We start from the raw sequence: 24,429 nt of genomic DNA, 5'->3' as shown, positions 1-24,429 counted from the left end.
TTCTTCTCAATCTGTATACAATTTATTTCCTTAAATAAATAGCATTAGCTAGCACTTCCAGGAAAAATCTTAAAAATAAATCATGAGAGGGTACCTCCTTTCTTCCTCATCTTAGTATGACAGCTTCTAATTTCTTACTATTAAGAATGATTGGCTTTTTGTCAACAGTCTTTATCATGTTAATAACATCCTTCTCCATTCCTAGTTTGCAAAGATTTTATCTTAAATGGATAGCAGATTTTGTTAACTGTTTTTTGCTACATCTATTGATATGATCAAGTGATTTTTCTTCTTTAGCCTTAAATGTGATAGATTACATTAATTCATTTTTGAATATTTAACTTGTCTTGCATACCTGGGGTAAATCTTACTTGGTCATGATATATAATACTTTTTAAGCATTGTTGAATTCAATTTTCTAATATTTCACTGAAGATTTTTTACATGTATATTCACAAGCTATGTTGGTCTGTATTTTTCTTTTCTTGTAATACCTTTCCCTGCTTTTGCTATTAGGGCAATATTTGCCTCATAGAAAAAATTAGGAATTATTCCCTCTGCTCTTATCTTCCAAAAATGATTGTAGGGAATTGGTATATTTTCCTCTCCAAATATTTGGTATAATTCACCAGTGAAACAGTCTATTGCCTGGTGCTTTCTTTTATTAAAAATTTATTTATTATTGATTCAACTTTTTTATTCTATGTAGGGCCATTCAAATTTTGTTTTTTCTTATATGAGTCTTGATAAATTGTATTAAGAAATAGATCCATTTCATCTATGTTAGCAAATGTATGGCCATATATTTATACATTGATAATATTTTTATTATCCTTTAGATAGCATGTGATCTATAGAGATGTCTTCTCTTTCATTACCAATATTAGTAATTTTGTATATCCTCTTTTATTAGCTTAGTTAGCCTAATTAAGTATTGAAAACTTTATTATTTTTAAAACCCAGAAAACTAGGACTATAAGGTAATTTTCTTACAATTTAATGTGATACTTACAAAATATACTTTAACGAAATAGTTAATGAATAAATTTTAGATAATTTCTTACTATGGTTATGGATGAGACAAAATATTCTCTTATCACTAATGTTATTGTTTTATGGGCCAATAGCATAAGATAAGAAAATCAGAAGTGTTCAAAGTGTAATGTAGAGATAGTATGATAATTGACATAGAAGTAACATACAATAATTAGGACTGATAGAAAAATTTAGTTAGGTTGCCAAATATGAAATAACTATCAGTAGTGCATGTAAAACAGGTTGGAAATCAGTAGTGTTTACACTAGCAATAACAAAATTATACATGTTAAAAAATATTTTTAGGCTGGATATTCCCTTGTGGCCCAGCAGGTTAAGGATCTGGCCTTGTCACCATCTGTGGCTCAGGTCTTTGTTAAGGTATAGGTTTGATCCTTGCCCTGGGGAATTCCATATGCTAGGCACAGTCTAATGATAAATATTAGGCTGATAATAATAAAAAAAACTTGTCTGGGAAAACCATAACAGTGAATGCATAAGATCTTAAGATCTTGTTGGACCTTATTGTTCAAAATGTTAATGCAGTTAATCTTTGAACAATGTGGGATATAGGGTCACCGACCCTCTGCACAGTTAAGAATCTCTGTTTAACTTTATAGTCGTCTTTCCCTAGCCACAATTCCACATCTGTGGATTTAACCAATACAGATGGTATAACACTATAGGATTTGTTGAAAAAGATCGACGTATGGGTGGACCCACATAATTCAAACCCATGATGCATTTCAAGGGTCAATTGGACCTTTTTAATAAGTGGAAATGATAAGATGAGAAATAGGGAGAGAAATAAACTACTCTTTATCTTTTCTTTTTTTAAAATTAAAGTATAATTGATTTATAGTGTTTCTTCAATTTTTCTTGTACAGCAAAATGACCCCATTACTTTTCCTTATTAAACATACTAACCATACCTGCTATTGCTATTTCTTAGTGGAAGAGATTGGAGAATCCTAAACTATATGTACGTTAGCAGGATGCATCTTGTTTCTCAATGTTTATTGTAAATAAATCCAGAATGTATGAATTATGAGATTTGGTTCCCTGAAATATAGCACAAAAATTCCGTGATTATAAAAGGAATATATCTCGTGATTGAGTATCTCACATTTTGCAAGTTACGTCCAGCTTAATTCATTTCTAACTGCACATGTGAGGTGTAAATGATGATGTATTCTAATGTATGAGGAAAGGACAAAGGGACCTGGAGAATTCTAAGACACATATGTGCTGGAGCCTTCCAAATTATCAGTAAGATTTTTGCTGAGAAAATCTATAATTATTGTGCATCTGATTTGAACATTTGACTCTTTGTTGTACATAAAAAATCTTATGAAGAGGACCTCAATAAAAGGCTAAACATGTTCATGGATGAGCAAACTTAATTTTAAATATGTCAGTTCTACTAAAATATATCTATATACTCAATGGAATTTCAGCAGATTTCAACAGAGGAAATTTTTGAGAAGTTAAGCCTATATGATGATCTACATATCAGTATCGATTTAAAGCTATCTATCCAAATGGGGAGGATATATATATATATATATATATGTATATATATATATATATATATATATATGGATTAGGGAATATGTATATGTTAATGAAGATTTAGTAGGAAAAAGTACAGTATCTCTACAAGAACTAACAAAAATAGACCAGAGAGAGCCCAGAAACAGATTCATGAACATATGGTTTCCTCAAATTTGATAAAAGGTAGTATATTGGGGATGAGGGAAATACATTTTTAGTAGATGATCTGTTGAAATTTGGCTCCGTATATGGACTTTAAAAGTTGGATTACTAGTTGGATAAAAAGTTCTTCACATAGATTAAATAATCAAATGCCAAAAGTAAAATTACCATTAAGAACAGGAAAAAAATGTAATTATTTTTGGGACCAGAGAGTTAGGAAGCTTTTTTTTTTTTTTTTAAACATAATCTTTCAGTATAAACCATGAGCAAAACATGTTAAATTAGGTTAGGTAAAAATGAAAGAGCTTTAATTAAAAAACCTCATCATAGGCAAAGTTACCTATTATATGACAGACTGAAGATGATAAATACATTAAACAAAAGAAATGATAAATATCTATTTATAAAGGAATTTATTCAACTTAGCAAGCAAAGGAAACAAATTTACTTAAAATAGACTGAGGATATGAATAAAATAATAGTTAACTGTTAGCAATTACTCTGTACTAGACACTGTGTTAAGTATTGTATAGATATTTATTTCACACTCATAGAGTTACAAAGTAGATATTGTTCTCATTGCAGATAAATAGACTGAGGTACAGAGAGTTAAATAATGTGTATATTTTTGTGTTTGTCTAGGTAAGTGATGGAGGAAGAATTTGTCCTCAGGCTGTCTTGGTGCAAAATCTGTGCTAATTATTAATTTGTTATCTTGCCTTTGAAGAAATATTCACATAGCTAACATCTGCATGATCAGTCTTACCAATAAATGTGGAACGGTATATTAAAAGGAAAATTTTGTACCTTCCTTCAAGTAGTAGACTTGCAAAACATGAAAACTATGGAATGTAATAATTTGTGGAAATTGGAAACTTTAAGCATTGCTGATGTTACATGTTTGGGAACTTGTGCAAGCATTCTGGAACTAATTAGTAATATCTGGCAAAAACTTATATGCAGATATCCCACATATAGTAGTTAGTCTCACAGCAAATTATATACCCCCCAAAACCTTTCCCACAAGTCCTCAAGAAGGTATTAATACATTTGTCACAGTATTATAGTTTTAATTTCTAAATCTATGTAATATTTAAGACACATTTGTACCCAATTCAGCATAATTTAGATGGATTGGAAATCTAAGCATTAAATAACTAGGAAGGTGCAATGGGTGTGTATTGTTAAAGAGTGTGGGAATTAATTAGTCTCATGTGAATTCAGTTAAAATAAGACAGCAGTTTAAAATGCAAGAAATCTTAACTGGTGGACTTTTTCTGGGTTGCTTAAAGTGTTCACATTTATATTTGGTTGATGTGAATAAAATATTATATAAAATGAAATCATATATATCTTTAATATATAAATATCCTCAAGTCTATTTCCTATTATGAATTGAAAGATTCAGTATTTTCAACTAAGCTTTTATAATCATATTAGAGTCAATAGCAGAAGTTCTCACAATTTAAATGTTTCATGTATGTATTTTTCTGATTCATTTTTAACATATCTTAACTTGATATTTTTCAACATGAGGCTGCTAAAGTACTGGTTTTCCTTAATAAGCATATTCATAAAGCATACATTTATTTTAATATGTGTCTAGTGTATGTTAATTTGAATAATAATAAAGAAAAAATAAAGAAACAAAATTTAAAATAAGATGCTTTTCCAAAAGCGAAGATAAAAACACATTAATTTTAATTTGTCTAAATGTTTAGAATTTTAATATAAGGCACTATGAAAATGAAATATTAAAATATCTATAGTATTAAGACTGTTGATTTTATAACATTTTTCTTTTTAATGCTGACTGAATGTAAACAGAATGAGAATGTTTAATCCCTAATATTGCCTCTTGAGAGTTTTCCTTGATTTCAGATATGATGTGAATGCTGGATGACTCATTCAATATGATTCACTGCCCTTGAGGAAGGTTGAATAGAATAGCTCAAATAGGGAAGATGAATTCCCTATAGCATCTCAGAATGTAGCATCTTTAAAAGCTAGAAACATTTTTTCCACACAATTAGCACAAAATCACATTGTCAGGGATTTGCCTTCAGGTCATTAACTAATATGTTCACTAACAACTTGCACAAAGTGGATTGAAAAGAAAAAAAAAAAGCTTTCTCTGTCTGAGTCAGAACTGTGACTGATTTAGAATTAAACCATGCTTACTGGGATTCTATCAATAGACTTCTACTTTCAGTATTTCTGTTGTAACCCTTCAATGACATTCAAAAAATATATTTTCTACTTCATATATTTCTTCAATATCTAAATGCTCTTTAAACAAACTTCATTTAATTCTTTCATATTTGATCCTACTTCTCTTACTGAGAAACAAATGGGTCTTTCATAATAGAAAATAAAATCCTAGGTATGCTGTCTTTGTAAAGCTTTACACGTGTTAAGGTTGTATTGGTACTATATATGGTAAATCACATTAAATAATAATATTGTGGTAAAGACAAAAATAATAGTCTTTATGAAGAAAACTGTCTAGAATTCTTGATGAATTATGAAAAATGTCCCTCAGATACTATAAAATTGAAAAATAATCAAAACCTTAGGAATAATTTTGGGCATTAATATGTAAATTCATTCATTCTGGGTAAGGTGAAAAATTCTCTAAAATCAAGTCCTAAAAGGCTTATCTATACTCCTTGGATTAATATGACCTATTAGTACAAGTAGGGCAAGGAACAATTTGGATAACATCCGTAGGGGACACAATTCCATGTTGCAGAATAGAAACTCAGTTCTTATTCATGTGAGGGGGTAGAACCTGAGGTTTTACATATGCTACATATGCCCAAACTAGAACATAATATCTTCACTTCTCATGTTTTGTGAGAATTAAAAAGATCTCACATTTATTAGGAGAAAAGTGGTGAAGAGAAATGAATGTAAAGGATCCATAAGACTCACTCACCAGCAAAGTAACTCACTTCCTTAATTCAACCTTGTGGCCATGGAATATGTTTAAGGGTGGGCTACACCAAAATTGCAATCTATTCTGTAAGTTATCTTTTTGTTTTCTTTTGGGTTTCCTTTGCTGTGCAAAAGCTTTTCAGTTTGATGAGGTCCCATGGGTTTATTTTTGCTCTAGTTTCTATTGCTTTGGGAGACTGACCTGAGAAAATATTCATAATGTTGATGTCGGAGAGTGTTTTGCCTATGTTCTCTTCTAGGAGTTTGATGGTGTCCTGTCGTATATTTAAGTCTTTCAGCCATTTGGAGTTTATTTTTGTGTATGGTGTGAGGTTGTGTTCTAGTTTCATTGCTTTGCATGCAGCTGTCCAGGTTTCCCAGCAATGCTTGCTGAATAGACTTTCTTTTTCCCATTTGATGTTCTTGCCTCCCTTGTCAAAGATTAATTGACCATAGGTGTCAGGGTTTATTTCTGGGTTCTCTATTCTGTTCCATTGGTGTGTCTGTCTGTTTTGATACCAGTACCACACTGTTTTGATGACTGTGGCTTTGTAGTATTTCTTGAAGTCTGGGAGAGTTATGCCTCCTGATTGGTTTTTGTTTCTCAGAATTGCTTTGGCAATTCTGGGTCTTTTGTGGTTCCCTATAAATGTTTGGATTGTTTGTTCTAGTTCTGTGAAAAATGTCATGAGTAATTTGATAGGGATTGCATTGAATCTGTAGATTGCTTTGGGTAGTATGGCCATTTTTACAATATTGATTTTCCCAATCCAGGGACATGGAATATCTTTCCATTTCTTTACATCTTCTTTGATTTCTTTGATTAAAGTTTTATAGTTCTTGGCACATAGGTCCTTTACCTCCTTGGTCAGGTGTATTCCGAGGTATTTGATTTTGTGAGGTACAATTTTAAAAGGTATCGTATTTTTGTATTCCTTTTCTAATATTTCATTGCTGGTATACAGAAATGCAACTGACTTCTGAATGTTAATCTTATATCCTGCTACTTTGCTGAATTTATTAATCAGTTCAAGGAGTTTTGGGGTTGAGTCCTTAGGGTTTTCTAGGTATAGTATCATGTCATCTGCATACAGTGACAGTTTGATCTCTTCTCTTCCTATATGGATGCCTTTTATTTCTTTTGTTTGTCTAATTGCTGTGGCCAGGACTTCCAAAACTATGTTGAAGAGCAGTGGTGAAAGTGGGCATCCATGTCTTGTTCCAGATTTGAGTGAGAAGGCTTTCAGTTTTTCCCTATTGAGTATTATATTTGCTGTGGGTTTATCATAAATGGCTTTGATTATGTTCAGGAATGTTCCCTCTATACCCACTTTGGCGAGGGTCTTGATCATGAACGGATGTTGAACTTTGTCAAATCTCTAGAATATATAAACAACTTATACAACCCAACAGCAAAAAAACCAATCACCCAATGGAAAAATGGGCAAAAGACCTGAATAGACATTTCTCCAAAGAAGATATACAGATGGCCAACAAACACATGAAAAAATGCTGAACATCGCTGATTATAAGAGAAATGCAAATCAAAACTACCATGAGATACCACCTCACACCAGTCAGAATGGCCATCATTAATAAATCTACAAATAACAAGTGCTAGAGGGGCTGTGGAGAAAAGGGAACCCTCCTGCACTGTTGGTGGGAATGTAAACTGGTACAGCCACTATGGAGAACAGTTTGGAGAGACCTTAGAAATCTGTACATAGAACTTCCATATGACCCCGCAATCCCACTCTTGGGCATCTATCCAGACAAAACTCTACTTAAAATAGGCACATGCCCCCGCATGTTCATTGCAGCACTATTCACAATAGCCAGGACATGGAAACAACCTAAATGTCCATCGACAGAGGATTGGATTCGGAAGAAGTGGTATATATACACAATGGAATACTCCTCAGCCATAAAAAAGAATGACATAATGCCATTTGCAGCAGCATGGATGGAACTAGAGAATCTCATACTGAGTGAAATGAGCCAGAAAGACAAAGACAAATACCATATGATATCACTTATAACTGGAATCTAATATCCAGCACAAATGAACATCTCCTCAGAAAAGAAAATCATGGACTTGGAGAAGAGACTTGTGGCTGCCTGATGGGAGGGGGAGGGAGTGGGAGGGATCAGGAGCTTGGGCTTATCAGACACAACTTAGAATAGGTTTACAAGGAGATCCTGCTGAATAGCATTGAGAACTATGTCTAGATACTCATGTTGCAACAGAAGAAAGGGTGGGGGAAAAAATGTAATTGTAATGTATACATGTAAGGATAACCTGACCCCCTTGCTGTACAGTGGGAAAAAAAAATTGCAATCTAATTGCTCTAAACAGTTAAAAGCATGAGAGCTCACAGGGGGTTCAGAAATGCTCTTGGCAGTATTACTGATATCTCAGTAATTTATTCAGAGAATTTGTTCAGGTATCCTAAAGTAGGTTGTGAGCTTGAACCCCCACTTTGCTATGTCCTTGAGATAATCATATGGACCACTGACTGACATTACTGTGATACCATCTGAGACAACAGGAAAAATGGCAACAAGAATCAAGTTTTGATTTCTCAGAAGTAAGCAAAAGTAACCCATTCCCTGCCAATTGGGGCTTTCTGACTCTGAAGGGGCTATCAGCCACCTTGAGGATATCAAGACAGAGTCTACAGAAAAAAACCTTCAGATCAGATGGTAAGTGGAAGAAGTCAGTATGTTAGTTCTCTCTACAGAATGATGTGTAATAGTTGAGAAAATTTAACCTGACCAGAGAAACTGATCTTGACTTAGAGACTCTTTGTGATATTAGATGCAAAGTTCAGGGGGTACACCAAGCCCAGAAAGGCATGGCTTGTCAGGAATAGAAATCTTCAAATGTGTTTATTGTCCTTTTGTTTTCTTTTTCTGTTCCATCCTAATTGTGTTCCTTCTGCAAGGATCATTTTCTTCATACTAATATTTGGGCTTTTGGGAGGGATAACTAATAACCCACTATATCGTATAAGTATTACAATTTTTTCTCTGAATATTTTTATGCTTATGGATTTTGCTAATAGTAAACATTGCCATGGAGAGTTTTTCATTTTCTTTGGTGCACTTTTTATTCTAACAAATATATAAGCCTATTTCTATACAGATTGTGTATTTTCTTTCTTCTTTATGATGACACAAGTTTTATTATATTATAATAAAATATATATTGAAGTATAGATATGTTTTATGTATGATACTGTGGACTGAACTATATCCTCCAAAATTCATTGGTTAACGTAGGTCTTAACATCCAGTATTTGGAAGTAAGGCCTTGAACAAGGTAATCAATATAAAATGAAGTCATTTGGGTGAGTCCTAGACCAATATTAGGGTCCTTATTAGAAGAGGATATTAGATGTCAGACCCACAGAGCGAGAAGCCACCCAAAGACACAGAAGAAAGCCATCTAGAAGCTAAGAAGAGAGGCCACAGATAAAAACAATCCTGCAAATACCTTGATCTTTTACTTTTAGCCTCCAAGACATTGAAGAAATAAATTTTGGTTACTTAAGGCACCTAATCTGTGATACTTTGTTAGGGTAACCCTAGCAAACCAATATATATATATATGTGTATAGATATAGTTATGTAGATATTACACATAGCCATAGAAAAAAAATATGTTGTATTTTGGTGGTGATGGTAGAAAGAAGTGGAGGATATAGTTAACTTTATCTCAGATCACTTATTGTGAAGATTGTGTGATTATTTAATCTTTTAGTCAATAGATTAAATGACATTTATTACATGTTATATCCCTATGTATATCTGGGTCAGATCCTGGACTCACATTCTGCCCTATCTAGGAGGTCATATAGAAGTTTGTTCTAAAATACCATGTATTTTGTCATGTTATCAGTGAAGGAGACTTGTAAACACAATGAATGTGATATCTGATATTTGTGGGGTTTAAATTATCCAAATTTTTCAGAATGGTGTACTGCCTACAAGATCAAGATTGACTCAGGGATTGTGGATCATGTGACTTGATGCTACTATAGGAGAAAGTGGCAGAGCATGAAGCCATCCAAAGAAGGATAGGTTATCTCAAATCTGATAAAAATTCACTACAACTACTAGAAAAAAATGAACTGTGCCTAGAATAATCCAATTTTCTAAAATTATACTAGCTTATTTTATCTTAAGATTTCTGTTAAATGAGCTTGAAGATTATCTTTCAGATTATATTTGTTAGAATTTTTCTTAGGTTGAACAGAAATGAGCAGAATTATTTAGATGTAGTTTACTTTTGCTATAATTTAAAGTACTTGCATTTTTTTTCTTTTATATATAAGCAATTATTTATACATATTAGCTTGTCATTAAACAAACTTTTTTGAAATTTCACCATTTACTAATAACATGATCATTTATTCTTTCCTATAAATTAAGAAATCTATCAATAATGTTTTAAACAGTATTTGTTACTGTAGTGGGAAGGGGGAAGGGTCCTCCCAGAACAAAGGGAAGGCAACAAGTAGCATCAGCACCTGCACACACATGCACAGGTCTGTAACTATATAACATAATCTGAATCCATGGGCACAAATGTATCTGTAACTGTCCACTCAGAAATTACAGAATGTATGTTACCTTATACGGGGGACAAAGGGACCAAAGTGTAAAAGAAAAAACAACAGAGGGTATATAAGACAGCACCCTGATGCATTCAGGGCTTGGCCTTTGGATATAATTCAGCTGCCTCTGCCTCCACAAATAAACGCTGCTTCCTGGCAAAAAGGTCTCAGTGTCCTGTCTCCCTGTACCTAAGTCCTGCAACATTATCACTGCAATTATCAGTTTACCATAATATTTTGCTAATGATTTATAAAATGTATTTATTTAAATTCATTTATGTCTAATTTATTGCTATTAGAAATCTATACAACTGAACATAAAATGCTGCTCTTTAAATGCAAGTGCCTTTAGTTTTTTTTTTTTTTTTTAGCTTTTCAGGGCCGCACCCACTGTATATGGAGGTTCCCAGGCTAGGGGTTGAATCAGAGTTACAGCTGCCAGTCTATGCCACAGCCACAGCAACATCAGATCTGGGCCACAACTGTGACCTACACCACATCTCATGGCAATGCCAGATCTTTCACCAACTGAGCAAGGCCAGGGATCAAACCTGTGAGCTCGTGGTTCCTAGTCAAATTCATTTCCACTGCACTATGATGGGAACTCCAAAAAATGCCTTTAATTTTTTTAGGCATAAACAAAAATCATAAAATAACAGAGAAGAAAGATAAAAATTTGGTTTATCTGATGCTTATTCTCTTTTTTGTCTCAATTATATTGTGTAGCAAGCCCAGCATCAGTGACTAAAATTAATAAGCAAAAATTGGACACACAGTATTGTGGGTTAGTAATTAGACCTGCCTCTTCTAAATTGTTCTTCTAGTCCAGGATGGGCTCATGCACATGTCTCTTGTCAGATGGCTCTTGACATTTGATGGGTGACTGCTGAACATGTCTCTTACCCTATAGCACCTAGCCCAGGAATGCTCTGTGGGCATTGGTATAAATTAAGAGTACACAAGTATAAAAAGGCAAGTTTTTTCTTGAGGTTCTGCTTGAATCAGCTGATCACACCTCCTAGGCCAAAGCAAGGTTTAGCCCAGATTCAGTCCACAAAAACAATTGGCATAACATCAGGAGCAGTGATAAAATAAAAATTTTTGTGAACTATCACACTTGGGAAATTTAATCCCTAGCTTAAATAAACCATATATAGAGGTTTTTCTGTGTCTCATTTGTTATGGCACCATGTGTTGCAGATTCAGAGTTTACCTCTAACTTTATATTCTAATCAGACCAAATCAGAAAAATTTTAATAATTTTTATCATCCATATTACATTGCTCACTATGCAGCGATAATAGTGATGGTTTCTATAAAATGAATGGTTCTAGATATATTTGAGGAGGTGAAAAATACACCTATATTGATGTAATATTACTGCCTCAAAGATATATCCAAGGACTTCAGAGTTTAACATTAAAGGTTTGAGTAAAATCAAGGATAATACCAAATATTCTACTTTAACATTTTTGATCAAACCTATCATCTCTTTAGAATTTTAAAAAGTATAGATATCAAAATTATATGAATCATGATTGTTTTGCGCAGTTTCATTCAGCCAAATAAATAACCATAAATACTTTCCCCTTTGTTGATCCAATTTTATGTCTTTTTGATTTTTTACTCTGAATATATCTTAGTTTATCTCATCTCCTTCAGTATAAAATCTATAATTTCACATGGTTCTAATAGCTTCTTAATATCCCTACCTCTGCTGTGATCTCCCTTTTGAGACTCCTAATGCTATCTGGTCTATTACAATAGTCCCTGAACATAAGGTATAGTATCCTGAACATAAAACAACTGTCTATCTATTATAATTTTGTTCTCGAATTGTGTAATTTTCTGTTACTTTCATGCTTTTCATTACCCGTATACAAAGTCATATACTAACAATATTTTTGAGGACAGTAAAAAATATATAATTAAGTAGTTATACAAATGTTTTAAAATACAGATTAATAAAAATAAAATAATAACAGTTGTTTAGAGGGAAAATATCTTGCTTCATTGTTTCAATTATGCCTCCATTTTTTCTGCTTAAAATGCAGGAGCTTAAGGTGCATCAGGTTAAGGATCCAGCATTGTCACTGAAGCAGCTCTAGTCATTACTGTGGCACAGGTTCAATACGTGGCAAGTGCAATCTAAATAAAATGTGAATCATGGTCAATAAATTGTAGATCATTGGGATCTTGTGCCTCAGAGGTAGTGAACTTGACTAGCATCCATGAGGGCATGGGTTTGATCCCTGGCCTTTCTTACTGGATTAAGTACCCAATGTTGCCATGAGCTGTGGTGTAGATTGCAGATATGGCTCAGTTCTGGCATTGCTGTAGCTGTGGTGTAGGCTGGCAGCTGCAGCTCCAATTTGACCCTTAGCTTAGGAACTATGATATATTGCAGTTGTGGTCCTAAAAAGACAAAACAAAAACCCAAAACCAAAAAGAAATTGTGGATCATTAAAGTATTGTGAAATTTCTTTGAAAGGTAAATAACCAATGCAGCAAATATCTACAATTAGTTAGACCATATTTTCTAATTTATTTAAAACATAAATATAAATGATTATAAAACATCTAGATTCACTGTTTTAATTTTCAAGTACTTCGACTTGTGCCAGGTAGGTAAATGTTTAACAACTGATGCTACAAAAAACAAACAAACAAACAAACAAAAAAAAAACAAAAAAAACCCCTAATTTTGGGTTTACAAAGTTCAGGATACCAATGTGATATCATGAATACAGAGATGTATGCAATCATTCATCTCTTTGAGCCAATTGTGAGAAGCCTCTGTTAGGTGGCTCCAACACCCCCGGGTCCTTGAATATCTTGTTTTATTTCTTTAAATAATACAGTTATATATTTTATAGCTATTCTCTTAGCCCTTTTGGCAATCAAAAAAGCTAGAAGGATTAATAATAAAAATTATTCGTGTGGACATTGGCCAGATCTAAGGTACGTATGTTGCAGAAACTACAGTGACTGGAAGACTTATCATCTCAACTAAGTGGCACAACAATTACCCAGTTCTAGTGGACTATCTCTAGTGAACTATTCTTTTTAGATTCTATTTTTGTAAAATAATGTTTATTGAGATTTTTCTCCCTTTAAAAATATTTTTCTTTAATAATTCCTATATGAAATAACATATACACAGACTTTAGTATTTCCTAGAGGTAAATACAACTTTTCACTTGCCAAAGAATCATGATTACACACTTTATATGTATTCAAGCAAACACTTTATGTTAGAGTCGTTGAATGTGTTACCACATTCCTGAACAAAAATATATGGCTCAAAACGAGAATACATAATGGTAAAGAGACATTAGATATAAATATAATACGTCATTAAATGAAAAAACAGGTAACTTGGACTTCATATTCAAAGACTTCTGCTCTTTATGTCTCACTGTTGAAAAATCAAAAAGCAAACCACAAATTGGACAACATATTTGCAATAGCCATGAATGTAAAAGGACCTGTGTCTTGAATATATAAAGAACTTTCAAAACTCAACAAGAAGACAATTCACCAAGAAAAAAATAAAAGTGAAAAAGTACTTCACGACAAAAGATAAGTTAATAAACAGTATGCATATGAAAATATGCTCAATATCATTAATCTTGGGGACAATTTGTTTGTATTAAGCCACAGTGAAATACAATTTTATATTGCATAGAATGACTAAAAGTAAAAGACTGGCTATTATTTTCAAGAATTTTTTTTCCTTTTTTCTTTTTTCTTTTTAGGGCTACACGTGGCATATGGAAGTTCCCAGGCTATGGGTCTAATTGGAGCTACAGCTGCCAACCTACGCAATAGCCAGAGCAATATGGGATCTGAGCCATGTCTGTGAACTACATCACAGCTCATGGCAATGCCAGATCCTTAACCCACTGAGTGAGGCCATGGATCAAACCCTTATCCCCAATGGATCAGTTTCCATTGTGCCACAGTGAGAACTCCATTTCTGAGAATATTAAATGTTAGAGAATGTAGACCAGAATAAATTCCTTGAGATGAAAATACAGGATGAAATTCTGAGCAGATATTGAAGGATTTAACTCTAGGAAAGCTATTTTATTTTTCTTAGGAGGGAATGTAGGTATTTTATGTACAGAAGAGGTACAGTTGTATTTGTATTTGTGTCAGAGTTCTTAATATATATTTTCTCAAGGATCTAGGAAGCAAGTTTATCATTTGGTAGGAAGATATTAGAGGTAGAGGAGAAAGGAGAGGTTAAAATCTGTTTACACTGGAAAGCTGGAAAAAGATAGGATTGCTGGTCATTTTTGTCTTCATTTGCATTTGAGTGATTTCATAGTGCTAATATCCAGTAGAAGCTGAATTTACAGAATCTGGAATGAGACCACATGAGTTTAAATTCTATAACTGAAAAATCATATATGTGATCTGGTAAACAGTTATATTTTCTTATGCTTTATTTTCCTCAGCTGTAAAATGAGGATACTGACAGTACTTAGTTTGTGTGCAAAGAGGAAGTGAGTTAATATTTGTAAGTGTTTACTACTCTAACTATATAGTGTTACTTCTATGTAATGATAGCAAGATCTCTGATTATACACTTGCTCAGAACACAAAGCAATAAATAAGAAAATAGACAAGGCATAGACAAAGAAAAAACACACAGTTATGGGAAATCAAGGTTGGAAATTTTTTAGGTCAGTGAACAGGAAAGTGAGTTTTTCTCAAGGGTAATACAATGAACCAGACTCTATGCTGAATAACAAAAGAATTGAATATATGAGGAGTGATAGTAGCTAAATAATATTGATGGAGTTAGGAGTTGGATGTCTACATGAGTTGTGTAAATAGGAAAATAAGATATTGGAGTGTATATTCACAAAGTGGAATATTCAGAAAGTGTATATTCAGAAAGTGGAACGTTCGGATTTCTAAATCAATTTATTCCAAATCAGAAAAGTTTCAAGCTATGACGATGGAGATGGAGACTAATGTGATATGATGGAAATTGTTTTTGGAGATAAGAAGTTCCAAGGGAATGAGTGACACATTTCTGAACAAATCATCTATATGTGAAGTTTGAAATTATACAGAAGAGTAAAAGCAGGAGTATGGAAAAGGAATACTATGAGCCAGAGTCCAAAGATTTTAATATCAGAGTGAATAAGAAGTCTGAATATGAAGTGATACAGAGGATAGAAAGTGGCATTTAATAGGCAAGAACAAATCTGACTCCATATTATATCTGTTCCCTTTGCCTTAAACTTTGTGCTTTGTTGCCTGTGCTTATTCATGCTGGCTCGGTATCTTTTGTAAATAGCCTGAAATATACAGGATAGCCTATTATTGACTTAAAATGACTTTTAAGCGTCCATTCATATAAAGCCAAAAAGTTGCAGAACAGAATAATATCTCTTGTTGAAGGTTTATAGGAAACTGAACTCCATGGACAGCTGCAAGAACAAATGATTTCTAGACCAAGAAGTTTGCAACAACTAACCACACGCCTCCCTCACCTTGCCTTTAAAAGCGTTTGGCTGAAACACTTCAGATTTGGGGGTTTTATTGGGCAGGGCTACCCATCTCCTTGCATGGCTATTTAGAAACATTTCTCTGCACCAGACTCCTAGGCTTGTTCAGGCTCACCGTGTGTCTGGCACACAAATGTAAGTTTGCTAACACTATCACATATCCTATGCTTCATTTTAACTAAATATTTTATAGGAGGAAACAAGATAAAAGTTTTGGAAAAGCAGTGAGAAATAAGGAAAACTATACTAGCTCAATCTTTTCTGGTACCTAAAAGCCTTCACCTGAGGGCAGTATCCCTGAGGTCTGTTTAAGTTACAAAGACAAAAGGAACTTTCAGGAAGGAGGTTTGATAAAAGGTTCAGGAGGGTTATATATGGTGTATCAGGCTGTATTAGAAGAAACATAGTGCATAATGTAGTATAAACCAAAGTGAGGAAGGATGGACCTAGGATCATGGGATTTGTGGCCTTTAATAAATGGAGCTTAGCACATGATTTGAGGCCCGCCGTTCCCTTTTTTTTAGGACTACACCTGTGGCATATGGAAGTTCCCAGGATAGGGGTTGAATTGGAGCTGCAGCTGCTGGCCTATACAATAAGCCAAAGCAACATAGGATCCAAACCATGTCTGCAACCTACACTACCGCTCAAGGCAATGCCAGATCCTTAACCACTGAACAGGGCCAGGGATTGAACCTACATCCTTATGGATACTAGTTTCTAGTCAGTTTTCTTACCACTGGGCCACAACAAGAACTCCTTTTTTTTATTTTGTTTTTTTCTTTTTAGCAGTTCACCTGTGGCATAGAGTCCTGATGGTCTCTTAAAGACAAATCTCATCTCTAAGATATTTGGAGCATCCATGCCACTATTCTTTCCTGCAGTTGTTGATTAAAGAGTAATCCTACTGTGAGCATTAGTTATTCAAATGACCTTTAGGTGACCATCTGGAAACCATGAGGAAAGATCTAGAAATGAACAACAAAGAAACAAAGTTCATATACATTAAAGATCCTGCATTGTAAGCATCAAAACACCCCCATTTTTCTCACTCAAGATATCTCCTCTTTTTAACACATAATCTCAATAAAATTGATATATAACAACAATATGAAAACTTTTAAATGTCAATTTAAATACATTCAACTTTTGATTAGTCTGGAAAGGTGAATGATCACAGACATTATGAAGAAGGACTTCAACATAAATTGTTTTAACCCATTCCTTAATTATGTAATTCCTTACTTGTAGAGTGTGCTATAAATATTAACCAACATTTCTTTGAAATAGTTCCAATTTTTAGCTTGGAATTTGAATTCAAAGAGGAGGGATTGAACTGCTGATCAGTGTGCCCTGTGTCTTCAGTTTAACCGGAATGGCCGCTGATCCAACTACGAGGCAATAATGACAGCTTCCTCACTTGATGACTATCCCACTTCTGTGGCCACTGCTCTTTCTAACTTCACCACATAAGAGTAAAATATTTCTCCTAAACATTAGAGCAGGGAGTTTTCCAGAATAAAGACTATTTTCAGTGAATAATAGCATATCAAAATTCATGTGTGCACAGGAAAGCTGCATATCCATAAACCCTAGAATACCAAGCTGGTCATTGTTCTGCCTGCAAGATTCTCCTACATCCTTTGAGGTAAAAACAATGATAAAGGCTATGCATCTCTTCCCTGTCCCAACTGGACCACAAGTCGGTTGAACACATGTCTGCAAACACTGCTTTTAATGTTATCCGAGGCTGACTTTATTTAAATGGTGGCTATATAAGTTCCAATGAACAGTGGTTAGTAAATTGTGTATCAGGCAGCTATACTCTCTTAAGGAATAATCATCTTCCCTTACAGTTTATTGAATACTCAAAGTCAGGAGACATGTCTCAACTTTTTTATACTTAAATATATTTATATGTATGTAGTGTGCTAATTGGAAGTGTTTAATAAATAAATGTTGGCTTTCTTTTTTTTTTTTTTTTTTTGCAGGTTTGGCAGTATCTAGGAAAAGGAAAAAGGACTTTTCTTTCTACACTTTCCTTATATTCCTGTTACCTAACACTGGACAAGAATCAGAATGAGATATGACTTAAAAATCCATTAAATATTTATCTTGTATTAAGTCCTCAAAATTTCTAATGATGAAAAGTAAGGAACAACAGCAGCCCTCTAGCAATTTGTAACCTAGTGTCCTGCAACTATCTGCGTAACTCAAATAAATCCATAAGTCTATGTGACTTCATTTTGGTAGAATTTTTTTTTAAGAGTAAACAATTAGATCTGTTTTCAGCATTAATAATTCTGAAAAATCTATTTCTATGTTCCCCACTTTCTGCTGAACATGGACTGCCCCACAGATTCACATTCCAAACTCCACAAGCCCCATTATTAGTTTAGATAACTTGGTTCTTTCAGTCCCTTTTCTCTCATTAATACATTTATTAGAGAGCATGGCACCCTCCCAGAAAGCAAAAGGAAGAGAACAATAACTGAGAGGAAAAATAAAGAGACCATGGGAATTTGTGAATGTTCATTTTTATATCATCACATATTTTGTTTATTTACTTACTTTATTTTTGCTTTTTGGAGATGCATCTGCATCATATGGAAGCGCCCAGGATAGGGGTCAAATTGGAGGTACAGCCACCAGCCTATGCCACAGCCACAGCAATGTGCAATCCAGGCAACATCTGTGAACTACACCACAGCTCATGGCAATGCCGGATCCTTAACCTGCTGAGCGAGGCCAAGGATCTAACCCCTATCCTCATGGATACTAGTCAGAATCATTTCTGCTGTGCCACAGTGGGAAATCCCATGTCACATATTTAAAATTCTTATTAGTATTTTATTGGCCTCCTCAACTAGACTATTGGAATAAGCATAAAGCAGAATATTCCTGTACAATCTTTTCCCACATACATATGAAGTATGCAAAACTTAATACTTCACTATATTGTTCATAATTCTAAGAGTAAGTTTTAAGACAAATTTTCCTCTGTGCTATTGATTTCTTACAACAGTCACTCAATGTCTCTGAAAGGAAAGGGTAAACCCAGCAGGTCCAGTCAGTGTCTCATGTTTTGAGCAATACATCTTTTCCATTTAAAAATAATATTTACCAATAGTAGTTTATAATTTAATTAGGTCTAAAGAACCATTGTTTATTTATTGTTGAGGAGTTTATTTAGTTTCCAGGACCAGATAATGAACACTGCACATTTCCTGGTCTCTGACTGCAACCCCAACAATAGCATTTCACTTTCAAAAGTTCAAACTAATTTTTTCTGCAATGTCATTGATATTCACGGTTTACTAGGTACATCTTCAATTCACACTTCTGCTTTATCATTGTGCATTTTTCCAGCAAGTGTATTTGCTGGCTTTCCCCTGAAGAATCTTATTCCACACCTCAAGGACCTTTGCCTCTTGCAGAAGGGTCTTTTCCTCCTCTTTAAGGGCACTGTTCTCTCTAAGAGCCTTGTTCTCTTCACGAAGGGCCTGTTCCTCCTCCAACAAGGCCAGTTCTTCCATCTCCAGGGTGATTCCTTCTTTCATCAAGGCCTGTTCCTCCATCTTGATCACACTCTGCTGATGCTGTAGGGCCTTGACGTCCTCATGGAGAGACTTTATTTCTTCTTGATGAGCTTTGGTCTCATTTTGGAGGGCTTTCTCCTATTCCCTGAGAGCCTTGATCTGAGCCTCCAAGGCTCGATTCTGTTGTCAATAAGACTTTCTTTCTGTGTTCAAGGCATTGGTGTCTTCTCCGGGTGGTTTTTGGCTTTCTAAAATCACACTTTTAAACTTCTGTAACACCTGGACTTGCTGTCTCTGGGACTGGTTCTCCTCCCCTATCAACTGGTTGTCCATTCAGAAGGCTTTGTTTTCTTGTCAAAGAGCTTTGTTTTCTCCCTAGAGGGACTTGTTTCCTTTTCTATGAGCCTTGTTCTCATCCCTGCCCAGCTTATTGTCTCTCTGAAGATGTTTTCCCACCTTGTGATATCCAAGTTCAAGCTTGTTTTGATCTTGGGCCCAAGAAAAAAAAAAAGAGGAAAATAAACGCAATGTCTTTCCTCCGTTTGATTCAGAGACAACCATTGCTTCTTAGTGTTTTATTTGAAAAGAGGATGTAAACTCCCAGTATGCTGGATTCAACTAAAGGTGAACTAATGATATTTGCAAGAAAAAAGATCCGAGATTTGTTGAGAATTTGTTTGTATATATTTGGCTCTTGGTTGACTTATGCCAGTAGTAAACCCAGCAGGGATCTAAACAAAGCTCAGCCAGGCCCACTGCAGGAGAAAACACTGAAATTACCAGGAGAGGTCAGTAAACTATTAGGTTGATATAAAAAAACTGAATACATTTAAATCTCAGCACACAAAAATTACAAATTAAGAATTCTAGATTATATTTTGGATCTACATGATAGATCAAAATTAATGTCTGTGTTAAACTGAGCTAAACTCTGAACTAAACTATGTCTAATAACTATTAATCTTTCACTAATGTATTAATTATTGGGAACTAAATCATGTGCATTGATGTGGAAGATACTATGTATTAAAAAAAGTCTTGCTTTGTAAGAATAGGAAATATTTTTAAAGCTATACATTAACAATTTTTGCCGTATTTACTTAGACATTTAATAGTAGTATTACATATTTAAACAAATATTCACACACTTACATTTCTGTGGTGTCTGGATTCCCTGCAAGCCTGATTCCTCTTAGTACCAGTAAACAGCTAGGGAAGGTTTTATGTCATCTATAGTGATGTCATATAGTGTTAATTCTAATGATATAATGGGTGTGATACAGTGTTTGACAGGGTTTTTTTTTTGATATGTATTTTAAGAAAAAATAATGATTTATAAGGTTAGGTTATATCTGATGTCTTTCCATACCATTAATGAATGTATATTTATTTCTTGTTTTCATCTACATTATTAAAATTAATTTATAGGATTGATTTTGTTATTAGTAAAATAACCTCTAATTATTGTATCCCAGGAATGGAAACATATTAGAATACACTGTACAATTAAAGGTGAAAATACTTTAAATCATTTTAAGATCACTGAAATAATAATATACTGAATAATCAGTATTTAGGTAAATTTGTAAATTGTACCATTGAAATAAGACTGGCAGCATTTCGATTCTAGTAATCTTATCTCAGGTAAATTTTATATTATCCAATATATGTCCATTGTTAGAATATAAAACGAAGCAGAATTTTTATAATTTTTTAAATGTAAACTTTTGGTGAAATAGTAAACTAAATGTTTATATTTTATATAGCTGTCACAATGTTTTAACTGTTTATACTTATAAATTTATAATTGACTTAAGGTAGAAAGTTGAAAATTGATTATATAATGGCATGTATAAGCCCAAACCACTCACCTTAATAAATATTTGCCAGTTTACTTACTGTGCCAGATTCCTGAGCAGCTGTTTACATTTTATCTATTTAACAAGATTCAAAAAATATTTTTCTTACATATTTATAACTCTCCAACTTAATAAAATAGTAAAATAAATTATAATGATGTGAAATGAAAGTTGATATAAAATTAGTAATATCTATGTGAAATAGTCCAATTTTTTTTTGAGTTTATGAGTGAAATATTCAATTGATCATATTCATATTTAATTAAATTTAGAAAGTATGTTATGTGACTATGTACCAACTTCTTTATACCAGTGTTTCTGCTTTTTGCTGCTGCTACCATGGTAGCGAAGATTCGGAAAGAGATCTAAAGACAAAGAATCTGCACATTCTGTGTTGGAATACTGTAATACTTGAAGTTTAAGGGCAAACTAGGACAAAGAAGAAAATGTCTGTTGCTCTTGATCTATCCAATTATTTGAATTTATAATTTAAAACTTATCCTCAAATAAACTACAAGCCCAGATGATTTCATCAATGGAATATTTTAAATATTTAAGAAAGAACATTAATCTTTCTATGAACATGCTCAGATGACTGAAAACATAAAGTTTGAGACTACTTTACTTTATGTAAATCTCTGACAAGAATATTCCAAGAAAGAAAAACTATAGCCTGAAGTATCTCATAAGCACAGATGTAAAAATCCTAAACTAAAAATTAGCACACCAAGTCCAACAATACCTAAAATAAATGTCTCATCACCAAACTGCATTTAATTCATGAATGCAAGTTTGAGTTAACATTGGGAAATCAAGTAATGTGATTCACTAAAGGACAAAACTTTCATCTCTTGCCAAGATGAGAAAACTAATATTAGTAGATTCAGAAAAAGCACTTTATAAAACAAAAATCAACACACTTTTGTCATTAAACCAAAATAAAACTAATACTATAACCAACAATATTTTAGCATACTAAGAGCAGAAAAAAACTTTTTAAATGCAATGATGTATGCTAAAAAAAAAAAAAACCTGCAGAAACATACCAGATAATGAAATACAAATAGTTCACAAATATATAAGCATGTTCTCTAGCATGACTTTCATTTTTCATTGTCCTGGAGTTTTTATGGCTGCAAGGTAAGAAATAAAGTATGCAAGGATTGAAAAAAATTAAGGCTTTCATCTTTCAAATATTTACAATAAAATGTTAAATTGTGATGATGAAATAGTTAAATAGCTAACTTAATAAAATAAAAATATTAATTAATAAGCTTATTGCATATAAGCTTAATCTAAAAATCAGCTTAATTTACATATATTCAAGTAATGATTGGAAAATTAATTTTATAATTATATATTGTTTTCATTGATAGCCAAAGCACCTAGAAATGAATTTATGCAATACTGCTATACAGAAAAGTATAAACATTATTGAGAGAAATTACTGAGCTATAAATGACAGGAAGAGTAGACCATGTTTACGACTGGAAGGTTCACTATTGGAAAGATGTCGTGTTTGCTCAAATTGATTTATATATTCAATCAATTCTCTGGAAAAATAATCCCAACAGTCTGTATAGGCATGTGTGTATAAATTGAAAAGTCAATTCCCCTAATTCTATTGAAATGCCAGGAAAAGCTATGACCATCTTGTAAAGGAGATCAATTTTTCAGAAAAGCTATAGTAAATCAAATAGTTAATTCAAGGATAGATAAGTAAACCAGTGGGACAAAATAAGAAGCTCAGAAACAGATGTACATATTCATGGACACTTGCTACGTGGAACAAAACTGAGAATTCTCACAAAGCCAAGCAAAATGATATATTTCATAAGATTTTATTTACATAAAGTGCAAAATCATGTGATGATATATGATATTACAAGTCAAAATAAAGTTTCTGAGAAGTAGAGATGTACTAATAATGGCATGCTAGCAGTTTTCAATTTTTAGTTCTAGGTATTATTCAATGAGCTTGCACATTTTCTTATATTTTATAGAGCCACCCACATGATTTTTATGCTTTCATGAATATATGATTTACTTAATGAAAAACATTACTATAAAAAGGGAACAGGATGTATCTTTGTATTTGAAAATTTTTATAGAGGTCTACCACTTAAAGCACTGTTATGTTGTGAAGGTTAACTTTTTCTCTCTCCATTTCATCAACTATATAATGATGAATGCCTGGTAGTTTTTTCATGTAGGTGCAATGACTTAAAGCACATGTAAAAAATTTGGAAGTGTGTCTGGTCCATAAGTGTAAGTCACCACCATGACCACCGTCATCATCCTTTTTTTTTTATTTTTAAAAACATTTTACTTGTATTGAAAAGAACTTTCTAGTATATATTTACATCTGTATCAAATGTCACCAGAAGTGTTTCTCCAGTACCTTACTTCACAAAATGTGCTGTTTGAAGATTTTCTAAAATTAATGGTCAAATTTAATATTTTTATTGACACATTATTTTCATTCATTACAGATAAATCATAAATGTCAAGGTACTCTTGCCTTTGATATCATAGAAAAAATTAAATAGAAGGGAGACAAAGAAAATGGCTCCTTGACTGTTAATTTATTAACAATATTAGAGAATACAGACTTGATAAGAGGAAAACAAATGTCAGGTTTAAAGAACATGATTTTAGATAGGAATGTTTTCAAGTTTCTAAGCTTTTTCTAAATATCTGTGCATTTTCTAAAAATCTAGTTTCAGCTTTTTTTTCTTTGTTTCTTTTTCTTTTCTTTTTTCCTTTTTTTTTTTTTATTTTTATTTTTTTTTTGTCTTTTAAGGCCACACCCACAGCATGTAGAAGTTCCCAGGCTAAATCAGAGCAGCAGCTGCCGGCCTATGCCACAGCCACAGCAATGCTGGATCCTAGCCATGTTGCAAACTTCACAGCATCTCATGGTAATGCCAGATCCTTAACCCACTGAACTGGGCTGGGTATTGAACCTGAGTCCTCATGGATACTTACTGAGTTTGTTACCACTGAGCCACAATGGGAACTCCCTAGTTTCAGATGTTTAATTTCTTTTAACCTGTTGACTACTGCCATATTCTATATAGTAATGTAAGATTAGTGCTCATATAATTGCGTATTGTTGGTTAGAGCAAATATAGTAAAGATTTGAAATTACATCCTCAGGAAACTTCCTGCAGCTATTAAGGAATCATCTGCACCACTT

General features: G+C 33.2%; 1 pseudogene; it reads right to left on the bottom strand.

The window, feature by feature from the left end:
• Positions 1-19,166: 19,166 nt before the first annotated feature.
• On the bottom strand, positions 19,167-19,932 carry LOC102164005 (uncharacterized; annotated as a pseudogene).
• Positions 19,933-24,429: the final 4,497 nt, after the last annotated feature.

The sequence above is a fragment of the Sus scrofa genome, chromosome 11 (genome assembly GCF_054392235.1).
Source record: "Sus scrofa isolate SSC_HxYL_T2T_F1_AM1 chromosome 11, Sscrofa_HxYL_maternal_Yorkshire_Landrace_v2.0, whole genome shotgun sequence".
Lineage (NCBI taxonomy): Eukaryota > Metazoa > Chordata > Mammalia > Artiodactyla > Suidae > Sus > Sus scrofa.
Note: the sequence above shows the minus strand (reverse complement) of the source record. Positions and strands in the feature narration are given on the sequence as shown.